This window comes from Lepidochelys kempii, chromosome 2 (genome assembly GCF_965140265.1).
Source record: "Lepidochelys kempii isolate rLepKem1 chromosome 2, rLepKem1.hap2, whole genome shotgun sequence".
Lineage (NCBI taxonomy): Eukaryota > Metazoa > Chordata > Testudines > Cheloniidae > Lepidochelys > Lepidochelys kempii.
Genome location: NC_133257.1, coordinates 31,632,376 through 31,649,084, shown reverse-complemented (window position 1 = coordinate 31,649,084; position 16,709 = coordinate 31,632,376).

Sequence of the window (16,709 nt, the reverse complement as noted above, 5' to 3'; positions counted from 1 at the left end):
GGGGTAAATAAATATATAAACTTTATGTTAATCTTAATTAATAATGTACCTCAATGTCCAGTTTCTTCTCATGACCTCTATTTATCTCATGCTGAAAAGCAAGCTGCTTCAACTTGTGTTTATACCATTTCCCATCTTGTACCCTGAAAGCCTCTAAATGATTACAAGCTTTCATAACCTATAACAGAGAAGAAGGAAAATCAGGGACAGATAGGAATGTGATGACCTAAGTTTGAGCACCCACCTGTAAGCTACTGTACTGACTCACAAATTACACACAAATTATGGCACAGCCAGGAATGAAGTTTGTTTCTTCCTGCATTACATCAGACTGCAGTCTTGAGCGTCTGGTGGTAAAATGATTTACCAAGTCACTTGTTTTCAATGGGAAATAAATATACACATAGAAATAAAAATGCTATTTAATTAGGGATGCCATTTTAAGTGCAAGCAGGGGTGGAGAGCGGGGGATGGGAGGGAAGTAGTGCAGTCCAGCAGAGGTCAGGAATCACTTAAACATTCCAGGAGATGAAGGAATGCTGGAGGAAGTCAAAGACATCAAAGTCAAGTATATTTGACACCTCTTAGCTAAGGATAGACACAAAGCCCCAGATCCAAACAGCACAGAACTTAAGTGAAATTCAGATCGAACTCCATAATCAAATTTTGCAACTTGCTCCTCTCTCAGAGAAGGGGTGAAACCCTCATTCTGATCAACTGTGAGCCTTGGGAAGTTTAGATCTCACCTCTGAATTTTATATCTCATGCCCACTTCTACCCTTCACCAAAATGGTTCCTTATGGGAATGTTCTGCTTCCTGGGGCTGATAAAGGGATGTGGGAAGTGTTACTTGTAATTTTCAGTTTGAATCCTGACCTGGTTGTCTGAAATTAGATTTCTAAACCCACATGCAGTGTTGTAAATACAAATGGCCTGGTTTTCAGAGGTATAGAGCATCAGCAGCTCCCACTGATTTTAATGTAATACCGATGAAATTGAGAGCAGAATCGAATATTTTCTTCACAGAGCTAATTAGAACAGAAGTGATCTCTGGTAGTGATTAGCTATGAATGGGCATTTAATCAATTACTTCCTGATAAAGAAATAACTGCTCAATTTTTTATTTGGAAAAGGGAACTTATGACAAGCTGGGTATTGCTGTGGATATAGAAACAAGAAGAAGCATACACCAGAGTGTGTTTCAATGCCAAGGCCACAACTCTTACTTAACTGCAGTAACCACTCCAAACGACCTGGAAGGACTGTTCCAGTGTGGACCTCAACTGGCACCAATGGCTTGATATGAAGGCCATAACCATTCTACCCCATCACACCTGCTCAGGGACCCTGATTGGAAGCCAGACCCCTGCCCCCCGCCATTCACTCCAGAGATAAAGAGACAATGAAGGGAACTGCCTACTCCATGAGGCAGAGAAACACACCTTCACCATGCATTGCTGTGGCCAGGAGCAGTACCCAGGCAGCCCACTGAGCTACAGAGATCACAACTGGACTTCAGGATGCAGGTGAAAATGGTAGTTTGCCAGTTTTGCTATACAGTGAAAATCACTCCTTACCCCAAAACTAGCAATCAGCCTATCCCTTGGCATTGAAGGAGATCTAGCAACTGGTTGAAGGTTGAGACTGAAACAGTGAGTCCAAAATAGCTACTTACCCTAGACAGTAAACTGTAGCCATCTCTCTCCCCTACCAGCTCATCCAATAAAGAGCCAGTCACCAGGCGCCATTACCATCCCCACTGTCCAATAGTAGCAGCAGTAGACAGGACAGGATCTGGTGCCTGGATGTAGTATGGAATGTGTGTGTGTGGGGGGGGAGAAGGGTGGAGATGGGAAAGCAGAGGGAACTCATGGAGCTTTACCCTCACTGCTCCTGATTGAGATATCATCTTCTGCTCCCCCCACCTGGGTGTCTCCACTGCTCCCAACCCTATCAAAGCCACATGCTGGCAAGCAAGGTGCAATCTCTCTATTTTAGCTAGCTCATGCTTTCAGGTTTTTTCAGGCCCTGTCACTCCATCAGGCTTAATTCTGCTAATTACTGAGCACTGGCTCCAATCCATCAAAGCATTTAAGCACATGCTTAACTGTAGGAACATGAATAGTCCTATAGAGGTTCTTAATCTTTGAATATATATGTAAGACTTATTGTTTGCTGTTATTAGTAGTGTAAACTTAAAAGATACTGTAGCATGGCATATGCTTTAATATATGGCACTCATCTAGGGTTGAATATCACTTTCCTTCTAGTGGTTGGGTTTAAAAGAATTGTAAAACATATTCATACTGAGATAAATAATAATAATAAGCATCCAGATTTGTTGTTTCTGGGTTTCTTGTCAATTTACTTGTGCATTCAGTACAGTAGTAACCAATTAAAAGAACTATTTTATTTGCAGTAAAAGTCCAATATATTGAGCATTGTGATTTTCAGAAATAAAGCATTTTCTCTTAATTTATAAACCAGCTCTAAAATTGTTTCAGATAATAAGATTTTTCTTTTATCTTTTTCCAATTAATCTTTCCTTTTTGAAAGGGAAATTTAGTGTTCTAATAACCTGTAGATCAATAACTCTGGAGACGGAAATCCTATAATTATGAAACAGGGCTCCTTCACACTCCCTGCTAGTATGGAGCAACTCTGTAACAGCAGGACAAATTCTAAGAGTGAAAGGGTAATTCATTCATTCATCATTAGATGTAGCCCGGGGTTACTCTGTCTTCTGACAATATAACCAAATGTACAGCATAACCTGTGGCAGAAAGTCCCCTGGGCAGAGAGTTTTGGCTCTCCATTGTGATTAGAAACCCTGCTCAACCACTTTGTTTTACTTCAGGTAAACATTTTATTCACTTCACACAGTAGCATACAGGTATTTAAGAGAAATAATTAAGAGATCAAAGTACATAGTTCTAGTAACTTTGATCATAAAACAGCTGGTGTATGTTTTCCTGAATCTTTACATACTCTACATCTTTTCCATCTGTGGAATATATATAGGTAGCTGAAAAAATGATACTTTAATCCAGTTAGCAGAGATTTATCAACAATGATCTTTGTTGATCATATTCATTATTCTGCCCTTTAAATACAGTGCTTTGTACAACAATGGCTTCTTTTCTTACTCAGTTCCTGCTTAGAATACTGTGAAGGTAGTGGGAAGAAGATCTAATGATAATGAGGATTCTTAATTTTTTGCATATTATGAATATATGGAATGACTCTCGGAGTAAGATACTTTTCAAGGAGAATACAGCTAGAAGAACCTGGTCCTAAGTAAAGCTAGAAGTCTTTTATTATTTGTGCTTGTTTTTTGCATACACTAATAAAATTATAATACCAAATTTTCCTTGCATACTACCCCTATCAAAGTCTTGTTTCCTGTGTCCATTCCTAAAGGTATTCCCGTCTATTTCTATAAGTACAATTAGAAGTACAGTATGTATAAATTATTCTACATAGGGTAAGATTGTGGTCTTCTATAATATGGCACATTATTATAACCCAGCTTTCCGGTTCCTGATCTAGAACTACAGACCCTCCTTAACTTTTATGTTTAAAGGTAGCAGGATTCCTTTTCTGATATATATATATATAAATTTCTTTTGGATTTAAGCTCTTCATTTTGGAAATTAATTTCTTTACAGTTAACAGATCCTCTTTATGGCACTCAGTTGAATAATATGGCTGCTCCATGCACAGAATTCTCCTGTCCCTCTCACAATTCAGTGGCTTAGGGGCTAGCCACAAAGTTCAAAGGGCCAACATAGGAATACTCTTTAAAGAGTAAAAACTCTTTCCAGGATTACATTAGGCTGTGACAAATCCGCCCCTTTATGCACAATATTACATTGGGTTATCTGTTTAGGTTTATTCAGTCTGGGAGCAGTAATGCTTACTTGAACAATTTTTCCACAAAGCAGAATGTAAAGGCACTTTCCCCTTGAAAAAATTTCAGTTGATCATACTGCTTACTGCTTGACCTTCAAGAGGGCTAAAACTGATTTCAGGTTTCTTTAAATAAAATTGACCATATTGAAAACCTGATAGTGTTGCTCAAATTATTACTAGAACAAAATATTTGAAACATATACATAATCTTTCTGCCTTAAAGGAAAATTGTTTGCTGAAAGTAGAAATGTTGAGCACCTTCGAGCAAGAAAGTCAAGTAAGGTTCACCTGCATTTCTCCCAGATGTCAAATTTATGATGGAAGAATTAACACCCTTTCAGTTTTCCTGGAGCATTTTCAGGCAGTGCATCAAATTCTTAGTGGACTGTCAGAAAGAGAATGTTGGGTAGCAGCGAACACATAATTCAATACGTGTTCAGCCATGGATTCATCTGCCCTTAGAACTGCAGGGGTTTGTGACACAACTAGCTGTCTTTATTCCAGAATGAAAATGCTGACACATGCAGCGCCTGACCCTGGAAATGCTCTCTACTTGGCAAGTTTTCAACATGTCTCCATTGATTTCCACATCAATACTTACAATTTATAGGGACCTATGCTCATGAGCATTCATTTATACCACTATGTCAGTGGTTCAGCAAAGTTATTTAATTCTGCAGTCCTGGTGAATTTGCAAATATCAGCGTGTGGAAAAGACTCAGACAGTACCATCCAGAAAAAGGTTGGAGCGGAACAAAATGAGCAAGTAAGCCCATTAATGAATAAAATCAAAGAGAATTACTGAGTTGTTGATCTACTTTTTAAAGTAGTTTTTAAATCAATCACGTAAATTGGGGAAGAAGAGCAAATATCTAAAGACAGTAGGAAAATAACTAAGACGTTGTAAATATTGTTGATAAAATGCAGGTAAAGCGGGACCAGAGTGGAACTGGCTAATTTAGGCCCCAATATTATTTATATACTTAATTGAATCCTATGAGTCTACTCATGTTTAAAGTTAAGCAAGAACATATGTATTGATGGATCAGGGCTTGGATTATTACTCAAACATTTTTTAAAAAATCGTGATTAATTGGGAAAACCTCTGCCAAAAGACTGAAAAACCCTTCAAATGTTGTGAGGACCTTTAAAAGAAAAAGGTGAAATGATTCTGGCAATTGCTGTCCAGTTCTTAAAAGCATGGTGCACCCTCAACTCTCATTGAGCTCCATTTAGAGTTTAGAGAGCCCTTTTCCTCATGGAATCAGACCCAGTATTTAACTTTAATAAATTACACAGAATGTAAGAAATAAATTAAATCTGTAATCACCCAACACCAGACAAAGAATAAATCCTGCTGAAAATAATCAAGCATTTGAACTAACTGGATAAAGGGGATAAACCAAATATAAATACCTGGATTTTATTAAACCGTTTGATATGATGCCTTTGGTAAGCTTTCCAGGAAAAAAAATTCAAATTTGGATTGGGTATGAGAACGATGAACTGGCTTGAAGACAAAATTAAAGCCAATAAACAAAGAGTAATAATACCAGCAAAAAGTCATATTCTCATATTTCATGGCAGAGGGCAGTGATAGAGCCATCTTATTTAAATTCTGTATAACGTGGAAGAATAAATTAATATAATATTAATAAAGGGCCAAATTATATCTTTAAATGTTATAGCCCACCAGAATAGGAGAGTGAATTGGCACCATACATGTAAGATGTTTTGATGAATAGAATTAAACAGAGTAAGCAAGCCCAACACCAGTATGCTTAGGTTATATGTTCTATACAGAGAGTCGAAAATACACATATTTACAGATCAAAACTTTTCTAAACAGCAGAGAAATTTCAGGCTTTCCTTATTTTATAAAGCCAAGAAAGAAGTTTCAGTTCTGAGAGTGAAAATTGTGAATTGGATCTATAGTAAGTGTCTGAGCCAAAGCCCACTGAAGTAAATTGAAAGACTCCTATTGATTTTAGTATTTTTTAGAACAAAGCCTAAATGCATGTAATTCAAACTATGAATCTGAATTCATTAAGTACATCATTTATTGCCTTTCACTAAGAACAGTCCAGGTATGTTGATATAACAGACTAGGTGGATGACTGATGCCAATCAAGTTCGATCCTGCAGCAAAAAAAAAAAAAAGAAAAAAAAAAGAGCTTAGAAAGTACAGACAATAGGATAATTAAATATGTATACGGGAGTATGTAATACAGAATCGTCCTTCTTGATTTAATCAAGGGAATGGGTAACCAAAAATGACAGTCCAACAGATAGAAAATGGAAAAAGTCAAGATGAGTTTTCAACATGTAAATTTTACTATCAAAGAAACTGTTCAATCTAATCAAAACTATACATTATCTATCTAATCTGCTAGGTCTATGTCTACTACTTAGAGAGCATCAGTCAATGCAGTATCTTTATTACAAACACAGAATAGAAATTAGAATAAAAAATTGAAAGTGGAGTCTACTCTCGACATCCTGTGGTTTGATATCTGATAAGCATATATTTTTCCTCTTCTTCCTAAAGTTTTCCTTTACTCTTCTCTTCCACTAATCTTTCTTCACATTTTGCTTTTCCAGGTAGGATTCTCTGAATAGGTAGATTTTCTGTCAAGCTCTGAAAATGTTCACATGAGATCTTATTAATAAATTCCATTAAATTATTTTAAAATGCTTCATTGTCTCATCTCTACAGATGTGGTTGGTAGGTTTTTGTTTGTTTGTTTATTTTGTATTGGTTTGTAGCCTTTTGTATGGAATGTAAGCCACTGTTGTATAATAATAAACATGCAACATTCCAAATAAATGCTAAGGTGATGATATGAAATGTAGAAAATATGTTTTAAACTGCTGTAATATAAGTGTTTTAAAAATAGTGCTGTAAGGAATTGGTGGTAGCAAGCTATTAATACTCTAAAGTACAGCTGATAATTAACCTTTAGAAGCTGTAGTCCACTGAATGTACAGTAAGTTAATTATAGCTACTTTGGCATCTACCTGTGTATTCCCAAATGGGAAAAAGAATTCAGGCCAACCATTATGTATCATCTATGCGCATTACCTTGAGATTCAGGTCCTGTAGCTTTAGATGTAGTTTTAATGTTGTGCGATTTTCATGATAAAAGTAAATAGCCGGGCAGTTTTCAGAGTACCCACACAAGGACAAGAGATTGCTGTGGTCCATAGAAGGCTGAGACTACCATTTCTGGTACTCTATGGAAGATTAACTAGAATATTACAAAACAGTAATCTTAAATTAATTTATATTTTCTTTTAAAAAGTAAAGTTTTGCTTTTATCTAATTATTTGCATGCATATTTGACTAAAGGGGAGAGTATCAAAATATTCATTAAGGGCTTGATCCAAAAACCAATGAACTCAATGGGAATCTTTCTCCATGATCTAATGGTCATTGAAATCATTGGCAAGACTCTCATTGACTTCATTGCATATTGGATTGGGCTTTTAGAAGCAGATTCTTACCCCCATAATCACACATGGTGAAATTCTGGCCCTAAGAAACTGGACTTTCATCATTGATTTCAGTAAGGCCATGATTTCACTCACTGAGTAACATGTTATTCATACCCCCACTGATGCCTACTGGGCTACTTACATAGTAAAGGCACTGCTCAGCTCAATAAGAAAGATGGACTATCACTGCTGTGGGATCACCAGCAGAATTATGCTTCGTTGGCTAGAGGTTTGAAATTTTAGGCAGAATTCATCAACACATGAATGGTTAGCAGCATTTGTTTTAATTTAAAGATTTTTGTCATTTTAAAATATTATATCTGATCACTGAGTATCTATATTTCTTATAAAAATAGCCTATTCACAATACAGCTTAGATATCTGAATAACACAATTTGATAGTTATAATTTGGGAATTAAAATGTGTTGGTCAGATCTTAAGTTCCAAAATGTTTTAAGCACAAATCTCACCCTTTCTTAAAAAATAATGAACAGAGAAATAATGTATTACCTTTGGATTTTGGATCACTTTTAGCACAATATTGACTTGTAAATTGTGGTGTACCAACCACTTCTGACTACAATTGTGCTCTTCAGAATCCAGGGGCATTAATTTCACTTCAGGATCAAAGCAGTGTAAATCTAACAGAGTATATTTGGTTTCTGGTGTTTCAGATGCCTTTTCCCTGCTTTCAGGAAAATGTGTCATGAAATTAATCTGTGTTAATATCAAGGTGAAGCCTTAAAAATCCTTCAATAACAATAAGATTTCTTTATGTATTGCTACATCAGTGAGTGCTAGGAGATGCAATTCAACATTTTCAAGATCCATCCTGTCTGGAATCCAACAGAAAGACAATGTTTCTAAGGTGAAAAGAAAAGGAGTACTTGTGGCACCTTAGAGACTAACCAGTTTATTTGAGCATAAGCTTTCATGAGCTACAGCTCACTTCATCGGATGCATCAATGAAGTGAGCTGTAGCTCACGAAAGCTTATGCTCAGATAAATTGGTTTGTCTCTAAGGTGCCACAAGTCCTCCTTTTCTTTTTGCGAATACAGACTAACACGGCTGCTACTCTGAAACCTGTTTCTAAGGTGTTATTCCCTGGGATATCAAAGTGTCAGTGCTAAGAAAATCTCCTCATTCGAGTCTCTCCTAAACACCCATTTATTACAGGAACAAAAAATGTGAAACCATAATATTTCTTATAGGGGAGTCAGCATAGTGACCAGTATATTTAGGTTGACTAACACTTTTCATGATAAAAGATTATCTATGTATTTATTTTGAGAAAATCTTAGCACCTCCATTATTTACAGAAGATTTCTGAAATTCAGCAGAAAGAAACCCCTCAAGCTAGAGAGACTTTTGTTTTATCCCATGAAATTCTATTAAAAAAAACCCTCACCATTTATCTTCTTTCCCTGGCACTTCCCAGAAGAATTTTGGGAGTGTCACGGAGCATCAAGGCTCTAAGAAGCGGGGCTCCCACTGCCACCAAAGCAGTAGCAGCAGCATATGGTGCACTGGGAATGCTGTCAGAGCACCCACAGAAAGAAGGGGATGGAAGACAGGCAAGCGAGGCCCCACCTCCTCCTGTGGGGACATCATATGGGACAGTAGCTCCAGCCTCAAGGGGAGGGAGAGAATCAACTGTACAAGGCTTCCCCGACCACCCCTTGATCCAGAACATGGTACCAGTAGCTCCTTCACCACTTTGGGATCAGCAGGTTTCTCATGTACTGCCTTATGTAGCCAAGTATCAGTAAGATATGCAGCAGTGATGATAATTTAGGGTTCCAAACCTGATGATGATCTGCAATTGGATGTTGTTGCAGATACACATAATAATATAACTTGTTATTGTTTTCCTATAAAAAAGTTTCAAGAATATTTTTTATGTTTCAAAGGCAAGCACTTGAAAGTTGGAAATGCCAGATTTAGGGTTGTCTGTTCAATTTTGTCCCTTTGTGCATATTCATCATGATATAGCATTTAATAACATGAACAACTCTTTTCCCACAGGACATTGCTTTATTCAGATTGACACACATTGGTGGAGAGTAAAGGCTTCTTGGGCAACCATAAACCTGGCACCTCCTAAATTTGAGGACTTGACATTCCAACCAAAATGACATTCTTTTAACTGAGCTTTTTTGTATGTAATACATAAAATGACCAGACAAAACAACTGATCTCATTGTTGTAATCCTTGTCCTTCCTGGGCTCGTTTCCTATCTATTTTGTTACTACCACTTGTTTTGTTGTATCAAAAATTAGAAAATAAGCTCTTCACTGTAGCAACTGTTTCTATCTGTGCTGTAATATCTACAACTTTTGGATGCAACACGACTACTACTAATAAAGGGCTCAATCCTGGACTCTGCCAATTTACACATGCTGAAGATCACTCTCAATAATTGCAGTTCCTCAACAGACTACCACATATATCTATAATTTAATCTGTAGCAAATCTAAATATAAATGTTATATTAAAATGAATTACAAAACAGAATAATAGCTCAAGCTATTTGCATAGATACTAATTTCAGAAGTTTCTTTTGCTTCCTCATTCATGTGAATTAAAGAGACCTGCTACCTCTTCTTCTTCTTCAGTTATCCCTCAATACGAGGATGGTGTCTGCCAAGGGGGTTCACTGGTGAGATTTTAAGTGGCTGAGGGGCCCAGTTCTTGCCCTGCAGATTTTCCCACAGAAGTGACAGGTGTAATCATGGAAGAGACATAGTTGTTGACTGGAGTGTTGTGCCCCATATTTCCTCCTTTGTTACTTCTCTGTCTCATGAGCACATCTGTTCTCCTCAAAGTCAGCTATGGCTTAGTGTATGGTGTGGCACCACTGTTTTCTGTTCTGTGCCAAGTCCTCCCATTCGTTGGGTTGATGCTTCCATTTTTAAGATGTACTTTCAGTACGTCTTTGAAGTGCTTCCACTGCCCTTCTTCCCTGACTTAACTGACAGAAGAGTACTTGCTTCAGGAGGTGAGTGTCAGGCATACGTATACAGTGGCCAGCCCAGCGGAGTTGGTGTTTCATGACCTGCACTTCTATACTGCTGACATTGGCTGCAGAGAGAATGCTGATGTTAATGCGTCGGTCTTCCCAGCTGATCCTGAGAATCCTCTTGAGGCAGCGCTGCTGGAACTACTCCAGCCGCTTGAGTTGCCGTCTGTAGGTTACCCAGGTCTCACACCCATAATGGAGGGTGGGGATGACAACTGCCCTGTAAACCAGGCTCTTTGTACCTGTTTGTAGATCCCTATCATTGAAGACTCGTTTGAGTAGTCCTCCAACAGATGTGCTGGCACAGCGGATCCTGTATTCAATTTCTGTGTCAATGCTGGCTGTTTGGGAAAGCTGGCTGTCAATGTATGGAAAATGGTCCAAATTTTCCAGGGGTTCTCTGCTGATGGTGATTTGTGGAATACGAAGGGTAATTTGTGCAGGCGAGGGCTAGTAGAGTACTTTGGTTTTCCCAATATTGAGAGAGAGATCCAGGCTGTGATAAGCATCTGCAAAAAGATTTAGGGTGCTTTAGGGTCAGTCTCTGTGTGTGCAAGAATGACACAGTCATCTTCATACTGAACGTCAGTGATGCTAATTCTCATGATTTTAGATTTTGTTTGGAGATGTTGAAGACTGAGGAATTGGCCATCCATATGATACTCAATCTCAATTCTGCCAGGAAGGCAGTCTTGGATGAGAATCAGGATCATGGTAAGGTAAATGGAGAAGAATATTGGAGCAATGACACAGCCCTGCTTGACACTGGTGTGAATGGTGAATGGTTCGGTCTCTGAGCCATTGCACAAAATAGTGGCAGTCATCCCATCATGGAGTAGTCTGATGACGGAAATGAATATCTGTGGATAGCCAAACCTACACAGCACCATTCACAGGGCATCACAATTGATAGAGTCAAAGGCCTTGGTTAGGCTGATGAATGCAATGAACATTTCCTGGTGTGACTCTCTGCACTTCTCCTGAATCTGTCTTGAAACAAAGATCATGTCAGTTGTGCCTCAGGATGGCCTGAAACCACAATGTGATTTGGGGTGGAGTTCCTTGGTAAGGGGGAGGAGATGGCTTAGTAGGATCTGGGCAAGAATCTTCCCTGCGATGGAGAGGAGAGCAGTACCTCTATAGTTCCCGCATAAAGATTTGTCCCCTTTCTTGAATATTGTAACAATGTTGGCATTCTTAAAGTCAGGTGGAATTTATTCACAGGTCTAGATTTTGTTGAGGAGTTAGCAAAGTTTGTGCTGGAGCATTGTTCCACCAGCTTTAAAAGCTTGAGTTGAGATGCCATCTGGGCCTGGTGCCTTATGTTTTTTTGTCCAATTGATAGCGTGCTGGACTTCCTCAAAAGATGTGGGATCAGCAAGGTGTTCCATTGCTGAGAGTTGTGGAATAAACTCAATGGTGTCTTCAGAGACCATGGATTCACGGTTTAGTAGGCTCTCAAAGTGCTCCTTCCAGAGTTGTTTAATGGCTGCATTGTACTTGAGGAGGGTGGAGCCATCTTGAGAATGTAAGGGGGTTGGACCTTTGGAGCTTGGCCCATATATAGCTTTTGTTGCTTGAAAAAAAAACTTCTCATGTCATCCTGGTCTACCAAACCCTGGATCTAGGAGGCCTTCTCTTGCCACCACTTGTTTTTGATGACATGTAGCCTCCTTTGGACTTTGGCTTTAAGCAGGTGATAGGCCTCATGTTTTTGTTTGTTAGAGGAATCATTTTGCCAGTTACAAAATGCATTTCTTTTCTATTGAATTAATGCTTGGATTTCCTCATTGTTTTTGTCAAACCAGTCTTAGTGCCAATGAGTGGGATATTCTATGGTTTCAGCAGGTGCATTGTGAATAGTGTTTTTAAGTTGATCCCAGTACGCTTGAATGTCAATAATGTTGTCAGATAGGTTAGAGTTTCTCAGACAGATGTTGCTGGAATGTCTCACAGCTGGCTTGGACTTGAAGTGCTTTGATGTTGTACTGCTTTCACTTAATCTTTGGGTGTTTGTGGTATGGTGGAGCAAGCTGCAGGTACATGACTGATCTTACTGATTGCTAATTGGTATCTCTCATAGCTCATGTTTTATGGATGTTGGTGTAGTCTCTGGCTCCGACTATAACATAGTCAAGGAGGTTCCAGTGTTTGGACTAAGGATGTTTCCAGATGGTCTTAAATTTGTTACTCTGCCAAAAGATGGTATTTGTGATGAGCAGGTCATGCTCCACACATTTTCTGAGGAGGAGAATACTATTGGGGTTTACATTTCCCACTCCTTCTTTGCCTGTTGTGCCTCTCCAGAGCTGGGAATCCCATCTGACTCTGGCATTGAAATTTCCCAGGAAGATGAGTTTGTCTGCCTTAGATGTGGTTGTGAGAACTGCATCAAGAGTTCTATAAAACTGCTCCTTACTGTCTTCCTCCTCATCAAGTGTTGTGGTGTATGTGCTTATGACCATGGCATATTGGTTGTTGCTAAGCTTGAGCCGAAGACTCATGAGAGGATTGTTGATCCCCATGGGAAGCTCTAAAATCTGACCAGTGAACTTATTTTTGATGGCAAAGCTAATCCCATGAATGAATCTCTCTTCAGGTGGCTTTCCTTTCCAAAATAAGGTGTTGTCACCTCCATCCTCTTTTAATTGGCCCTCAATAGTCCAGCAGGTCTTACTAAGAGCTGCAGTGTCAATGTTGAGTCTTGCAAGTTCTCTGGCAATTATGGCAGTTCTTCTTTCTGGGCATTCACTGTGCTGAGAGTTCATAAGGGTGCGGACATTCCAGGCAGCAAAATTCATTGTCTTATATCTCTTGTTTCGTCCGCAGATTTGAGTGATCCCACAGGATATGGCCATCCAGTCGGAAGAGTGTGAGACAGCCTATGTTGGGGCACCTATTCTAGCCCCCTCCCCATTTGGGGTGAGCAGAGGGGATCATGAAAAGGCCTGCTCAGTCACAGCCACTGCTGCCAAATTGCACTTCTGTCTCAATCATGCACAAAATGACCATCACATGGCTGCCACCTGCATGCAGATTTGTGACTAAAGACTCCCAGAGATCACTGCACCTGTCTTCCCTGACACTTGTCCATCGCCACAGGACTTTGAGCGGGTGTGAACCCTTTGGCAGAGGCCTGCACATGAAATCTTTTAACATGGGGAAACCAGTGCACAGGCAGTAAGCACGCAAAACTTGACAGGAGGAAAATCCTGACCCAGCAGCAAAGAGATCCGAAACAACCAGGGGCCTCCCTCCTACTGCAGCCCTCATCAGCTTTCACAGCCACAGAGTACGAGAAGGTCCTCTATATGCGCCTAATCCACCGCTGGAGTCTTTTCAAGTTTGGACCATGGTTAGTCAGGAGCCTCATCTCAGACCTGCTCACCAAGGGGGACCCTACCAGGAGTATCAAATCTCTGGACAAGATAGCTCTGAGGGTGTATAGCCCATGCAAGCCTCTCCACCATGACAGGTTTTTGGTCCATCAGAGAGGGGTCCTGAGACCACAATCACCACTGGAGCAAGTGGCATATAGCTGCCTTCACCACACTTTTGTGGGTGTGGAGCTTCTGTTGCTGGGCCCAGAACACCATCTTCAGCTTTCACCTGGGCCAGGCCCCCCTACCCCTGCTACCTCATTGACTGGTGGCCTGCCTGGTTGCTGCTGCTTCCCCAGGGGGAGATCTTGCAGGCCTGCTCCCCAGAGGGGGAATGAGGGACCCTGCGGGGTCTCTCTTGGCTGGCTGCTACTGCTGAGGAACTTGCTGTTGGTGCGAGGAAGAGGGAGAGCAGCTGCACAGGTTGGACCATCTAGACCTACTGCGGAACACTGTAGAGGACACTGGAAGAAAATGCTTTGCATTTTGTATGGCTTCAAAGCTGAAAGGGAGTTTTAATGTTTTCCCTTCTACTGGTTTTCAATGTTTAGGATGGATTCCCGTTTTTAATAACCTGGAAACAAAACTCTATAATACCACATTACTACTTTTTCAAATAGCTGTTTAATATGTGTGCTTCCTATTTATTGTAATGCTGCTTTTACTTAAAAGTCCTGGGCTGTTTATATTTTTGAAGGACACGTTGCTCTAAAAGATTGATTTTGAAAAAAGAGAGCAAAAGGATCCATTTACATGGATTCATTTACATGGACTTGGCAAGAAGATATAAAGTGAGGAAAAGACAATCATACATGGGGCTTTTCATGTCACTTCTTTATAAGTAACACATTGAAAGTTATGTTAGGACACTGCAGTTTTATTTTATTTTTTTGCTGCTCAGTTTGCATTACTCCCAACTAATACTGATATCTATCCCCTTTGCTATGAACAATGAAAATCCACAATTCATTTCATACTCTATATATGTAGTTTCTGAAAGCAAGAATCCCCTTTTTGTAAGAAAATAAAAGTATTTTATTCTATGTTTAATGGGTTGGTATTGGAATACAAAAATATCACCATGTCACCACTGGTTCAAACAAGCCTAGGTAGTGCTTGAAAGTTCATTACTTTAATTGTTGGGACTAGATGATGTGGCGGGCCTTTCTGGCCTTAAAATCAATGACTGCATGGCCAGTCTATAGTACATACCTGTCTACATCAGAGTTGCACTAACTAACTTTGTTTGGGGTAGACTCAGGTGAGGCCGCCTCTCAAGGATTTCATGGTCATGACTGAACTAACTTCTCGCTCTAGAGATAGGCCTCAACACGGTAATAGAGAGACTGTTTGTGGGATAATGAAGGTTTCTTCAAACTATCTCTGTTCACACTGTACCTCTTCTGTAAACTGAAAGCTTCCTAATTATTAAGCTGCCACATTTCATGAGCACCGTCTACATATCAAAATTAGAAATAATTATATTAAATATTAGAAATAATAGCGTTAGAAATCACAAATTTATCAAAAGAAAAGCTGACATGAATGTACCCTCTTGAAATATGTGGCAAACTTTTACACTTCTCTTCCCACTATATTTTCCTCTTTCCATGATGAAATAACATTCCCACTCATTTTAAAGTGTATGACCTCATGACCTGTGACTAAATCTTTCTATTCTGGAATACTGGCACCTCCAGCATATTTGATGCAGCAGATCTGTAGATAACCTGCTTTTCCATATATTGTATTGGTCAATATTTTGCTTATTAAAGACCAACCTCATTTTTATCAATGGGTTTACTCTTATGAGTCAGGTGATCAGAATTTGGCTTTGAAAGCCAATAGAACAGAGGGGAAAGAGAGGAAGAGGGGAGAAAACTTGACTTTGAAGTACCTTGTCTTTGTTTGTTACTGAAGCCAATAAGAGTTGAGGACCTTGCAGGAAGAACTCAGCATCTCTCTGGGTCAGGCCTTTGATTAGATTTAAAACTGACTATTACTTGCCTGGGGCTAATCCAATCTTCCTTAGTCTAGATCAACTTTTAAAGCTTTCCCATAAGGTACAGTGTCACTCAAATTCACTTCAGGAGAAACAAAATTTGCCAGTTCTATTTTAAAAGCACACCATCTGTGACAGTTCTCTTGTGAACATCAGCAGTATGCTGACACTGCATTACTAAAATGAATGAGACCTGACACATGGAGAAGTCCCAGGTTGCTACTCCACATAAAATTGGCTCTCATTCAGGTTTCTTTTTTTTCCTTTGGGAAAATAACTGCCACTATTAATGGCAACATTGTAATCTGCCCTGGGATTTTAATACCTGCTTCAACCCCTCCGATTTTGTCAGAAATTAATGGAAGACATCTTGCTGAGCAACGACTTTTGGCATTGTGCTGGTAAGGGTTATATTCCTTTTTTACCTTAGCGATGTTAGTGGTTTTAATACAAAACAACCTACAGCATCAGTTTGGGGTCAATTGTCTTATTATAAGAAATTGTTCATGTTCTACCATATGTATGAAGGAGGCAATCAGTGTAATTGCAATCTCTTTAGTGGAGAATTTTCATCAGCTAATCTATAAATTACCATTAGAATATTCTTTATTTCTCTTAATTAATATAGTTAAGAGCTGAATGGACTTCTGTCTTTCCTTTTTCAGGATAAAAGAAAAGAGAACTGAGAAACTATCTGCATTTAGTGACATTTTACCAATTGATAGAACATTTGCAATTTTACATGTTCTTCCAAAATTGTTGCATGGCTAATGGATTCTTAAAGAGTTTGCTTTTTGTCAGAAATGATGTCCTTTCTTCTTGCTTAGTAATGCCAGTGGGAGAGGAGTCTGCTCACCAATTTTGGATGTCAAGCCAAACTTATTCAGGAGCCTAAATC